Raw genomic sequence first — 5377 nt, forward strand, 5'->3', positions numbered from 1 at the left:
CCCCCCCCCCCCCCCTCACCTCCTCAAATCCATCCCCTTTTCAATCACCTATTTAGCATTATGCTCTCATCTGCACTCATCTGTCTGGCGAAATATTAATTTGCGTTATACTTTTTGTAGTGTAACCTTAGATTCATTTGTTCTCGGGATTCAAAAGTTCAAATGCAAGTTGCGTAACCGAAAACAGAGAGTACAAGGTAATGCTACAGCTCTTAAGAGTGTCAGCTATTGTAATAGCAGATGTTTCCGACCCCATCGACACAATTTAGATAATTCAGGAGGCAGGCTGCTTTGAGAGATACAAAGTCTCAGAAGAAAGCTGGACATCGAGATATTCGGGAATCCAACTCACATATTCTACGTGCGACAGTGGCGGGTTAGATGGTAGCCTTCATAAGTTCATAACTTCGAAGTCCATTTCTGTAACTTGGAAGGCAACCTATTGTTTATCAATATAACGATCACATTATAAAATTGTGACGAATAGAGAGACAATCAAAAATTGTTATTTCGTTGTCTGCTGTTCTAAGACATAAAAAAATGCCTCTTGTTTCTTCAAGCGCTTTTTACAAAATGATGCTGTTTTGTGCTAGTAATACATACTCATTTGGACAAAAAAGGAAACCAAGGGTTCCTCGCTAATTCAGTTGGTATCATATCGGAGTGCACTGTGGACAGCCTTGGTTTGAACCCCGGACAGGGCGGTTTTGAACCGGAGGTGTTTGGTGACTTTTCACCACCCCTTGGCTTACTTGGTTCAGTTGTATTAGACATGGACGGTAAATACGGAAGTCTGGCCTCTTGTATCTTGTATAATCCTCAGTGTTCATAGTAAGCCGAAACTGAAAATGCTCAATGAGTTCTGTGCGCTCATAAGACCCTATACAGTTGAGAGCGCCGTAAAAGCAGTCATAAAAAGATACTCGGCCGTTTTTTTGTAGTTAAGCTACATATCTTGTGGTAAGCATCAAACGTTTCCTTTGTAAGTTGAATTTTGTGGCAGTTGCTTTGCTTAGATCAGATAATCTGACGTACACAACCCTATATCTATGTTCCCTCCTTTTAAATAACTTCACAGTGTTGAAAAGGGCTTGAAATCAACGCATTAAAACTCAAAATGAGGAGAGTTATTATAGGTCTGTTTCGAATATTTATTCACAACTGAACACCATACGTCAAAGGACTATTTATGTGCCTTTTTTTTCTTTTTAAATGACTATGATCAACACTCGGAACGATATCGTTATTCTATAATTACAAAAATTTAAAAAAAATTAAAAGATAATGTACGTATTTTTACGCCACCACAGATAAAATTTAGATAATTTAGGAGATGGGCGTCGGCGCTGTCTGTCAGGTCCAACCTGAGCAGAGAGGGATACAACACCCCAGAAAAAAGACCGAGATACGATATAAAAATTCTCTTCACTTGGGGATCGAACTCGGGTCTCCCGCGTACGACGACGAAGCACCTAAACACCACACCACAGACACCGACATTCTATGTCAAGAAAAGCAAAGACGCAAACAAATATAGAGATAACTCAAGCTGAACTTTGGGTTAATCATTTGGGTGCACCTCATTTCAGCGCCACTCAATATTCTTTTGTTTGTAAAGATCAAAGGAGGGGGTTAAGTTATATTACTGCAATGTCATTTCAGTTCCTGGCGTCTATTATCATCGATGCTCAGTTTTGTTTGTACAGTTTTAATTTCATGAGCAAACCCACAAATATTTACTGTCTTTGATACTGGCTTCGGACTGACATTCATTATAAATAATATTGTAAAAAAACCCAACATGAAATAACGCTAATAAACCAAATAGCCGCATCGTAGGAGTAAATGTTTGTTTTTCCAAATGTTCTAGTTAAATAATATCTGCTTGATAACAGTTTGTTGTGCTCTGATATAATCTTCCCTGTTTACATCTCGGTGGTTGCTTTTTCCTCAACATTTTGTGGAAACGTGTCTTTCGATGATTTACAAAACAACAATATTTTGGGAGACTGCTAATGTTTCGGATACTGAAAACGGTTTCGATGCCAATATACATTTTAAAAAAAATGTTTTCGAGTATTTCTTATTGTTGAAATGATGTGGTACTGAAATGGGTCTGCACCAACGGCCCTGAAATGATATTTATTTCATCACTTTTGGCTCTGAAATGAGGTCGCGCCCCAGGGCCCCCAACCACTTTACCCTCGTTTTGTGGACAAAGACTCTCATTTTGTAGACAAAGACTCTCGATTTTTGTCTTTATTTTCCAATCGTGACCTGCGGGCGGTACGGTACAGTGAGTTGTAATAATAAACACTAGATCGTTTCGCACCGAAAGTCCTTTTCAAATACTGTGTGTATTCTGCCAAGGGTTCACCCTAATTAAGTAGAATGACTTCAGCTCCACGCTTTGAAGTCACGATTAATAAAATACATTGTAGTGAGAGTAGTTTTACCATTAACTCTCAACAACCTTGGAGTATTTACTCTTCAGACGTGTGAAGTTAAGGTTGGTAACGGTGATACAACGGAAACGGAAAGTGATAGTCATGGTCAATAAGTATTATAAAATTAAAGTTAAAAGAAGGAAACTGATTGTTTTTAAATTACACTTACACCATAGCTCATAGAATCTTTACAATTTTGTGGGTGCGTGGGTTCGTGTGTGAGTTGGTGTGTGTGTTGGTGTGAGTGTGGGGGTGTGGGGGGGGGGAGGGGGGCGGGGGAGGGGTACCGTGCAATTGAGTTAAATGTTTAGAAGGTAGGGTGATATCAACTTTAAGGAGTCAGAAGATGTTTCTTTGTATAACCTGGCAGTATTGGGTTTCTGACCCGCAGCAGCAGCAAATACAACCAAATCGGCGACAAGCGATAATACCTAAAGAAAATAGATAGAGTTAAAATAGGAGAGCATGAACTCAGATATCGCAGATGGCTAGATTGATTTTTGTTTTGGTAAGTGTTTTACGAGCATTCAACTGCGTAAGGTCATTCAGTTGTGGCAGGAATAGATTTTGAAGCCTATCCTTATCGATTTTAGGACCACCAAGGGATCTTTAACGTGCGCAACTTGCACACGGGACCTCGGAGATTTTTCGTCCTTGAGAAAGCTAGGTGTTCGATTTTAAAGTGTGATCCAAAAAACAACAACTTTACAACGTTTTTCGTAAATATTTTAGGAAAAAACAGAAGCTTTCATCTACAAATGTTAGCACAATATTATTATTTCTCATTCAAAAGGAATTAGACTGATATTCATTTTACAGGGTGATCCAAAAAAAACCCTTTACAACTTGTTTTGTAAATATATTCCTCCATACTGAAGTTTTGCGTTTCAGATTTGAACATAACGTTTGGAAACCAAAAGGAATTTGTCTGATATGTATTTTAAATAAGTCCATTGAATGTTTTTGCTTTTTATAGTGCATAAAAAACAAGCCATTTTCAACCTTGTCGTCATTTTCATAGCATGGCGCACCAGTTCCCATCAGGCCTACCACTAAAAGTGGTAACAATCGCGCCATATTGCAAGCTGTAGCAGTCTAACAAGTCCACAGAAGTCTGCAGATATTTTTTTTCCAAAATTTGTTTGCCTGCTGAGATCATGGCTACGTTTAGTAAAGAGCAGAGAGCTTTTTGTATTGACCATTACCTCTCCACAAACTCACCATCCCTGACATTTCGTAAGTTCTGCGCACGGCATGGAGAGAATGCTTAGGTGTCCTCAAGACCTTTTGCGTCATGAGTAGAGAAGTTCCGTCAGTTTGGATCTATAGCGAATCAGAACTAAAAAGTTCTTTAAAAAATGACCACTGCGGGTCGAACACGCACCATGCGCAGCCTTTTAAACGTCACCAGAGTGCAGATTTCAGTAGCCGAGTCCCATGAGACGTCTGTCCGTAGACGATCTGCAGCTAGGACTTTCCTACACATCAACAGTCTACATTCTCAAGGCAGAACTTAACCTACGACTATACCATGTTCATCTTCCCTAGGTCGAGATAACATGGATCAGAGCATGGCAATGTGTTCATGACTCCTTGATTGTCTTGTAAAGAGGGATCATTTCCTCGATGACATTTGGTTTAGTGCAAAGCCCATTTTCACCCTGCGGGATATGTTAACTCCAAAAATGCTGTCTATTGGGCACCCCACTCTATTGTCTCTAGAAACCACTTCTTAGTGAACATGTAAAGTGTATGTGGCTTTAAAAACTCATGGTTTAGCAGGTCTTTGTGTTAGGGCACCACTGAACATTTCGAACGACGCGTTAAAAATGTGTCGAGTCTAAAGAAGGGAATGTGGAGCACTGCTTCTAGGAATTTCAGAATGAAATCATTAGGTTTTTAGAGCTCTGTAAAAGAAATTAAATACTGTTTAAATGTCACAGGGGTAGAAAATTAATGTCAAAGAGAAAAAAAAAGAAAAAGGTCAATTAATCTTTTCACGACTTCTTTTACAAGATGTTTAAACATTGGTGAACTTTGCGTTTTGAGGTGCTTTTTTCTTTTAGCCGTTTCCGTTTTCAAAACATGTTTCCTCTTCGTGAAGTTTTATATCAAACAAATTCTTTTTGAATGAATTATGTCTGTTCCAAATTACAGCATTCTAGAACAATTTTTGCGCGAGATATTCAGAAAAAAAGTTATAAAGTTTTTGTTGGATCACCCTGTAGATGATTCCACTTAATAATTCTGCAGTACAATGCGCATTAAAAAAACAACAACCCATTTTTTGCTTTTGTCCACCTTTATTACACTACACACCAGTACGCATTACCACAAAATGTTGTAACCATTGCGTCATATTGCAAGCTACAGCAGTCTCATTTAAAGCAAAGATAGTACTCTTTGTTTAAAGTCAAAGATAGTAAATAACAAGATGGGCCACTCAGCCAAAAAAGTGTCCGCAGGAAGTATGCTCTTTGCTTCAGATGGCGCTGCAGTCTGTTTTGAAGCTCTCTTTCGTTTTTCCAGAAGAAGAATAGGAAAAGCACCTCCTTGCGTGCGCAGATCGACTGCTGTTCGTCAGCAGTTCGGGTTCGTTTTTAGTTTTTAAAAATTTTAATGACCTCTCGCCTTTCTTTCTAAAGTCAAATTAAACGAAGAAAACAATCACCCTTTCCTCCGGAAGAGGTTTTTTGTCAGCGCAACCATTTAAAAAAAGCGTTCTTCCGAAATTCATTCAAAAACTTGCTAGTTTCACTTTAATTTTTTAAACTCAAGTAGGATAACTCTGTTCGCTAAAGGTGCGCTTTTGCGAAGAGGGCGCCACCGAATTTTGAGGACACTTTTTTAATTGGCTCAAAGAGAGAAGTGGCCCCTCTTGTTATGTAGACTCTTTCACTTTGTTTAAAGTCTAACAGGCCAACGGAAGT

This window comes from Aplysia californica, unplaced genomic scaffold, assembly GCF_000002075.1.
Source record: "Aplysia californica isolate F4 #8 unplaced genomic scaffold, AplCal3.0 scaffold00100, whole genome shotgun sequence".
In the NCBI taxonomy this organism is placed as follows: Eukaryota; Metazoa; Mollusca; class Gastropoda; order Aplysiida; family Aplysiidae; genus Aplysia; species Aplysia californica.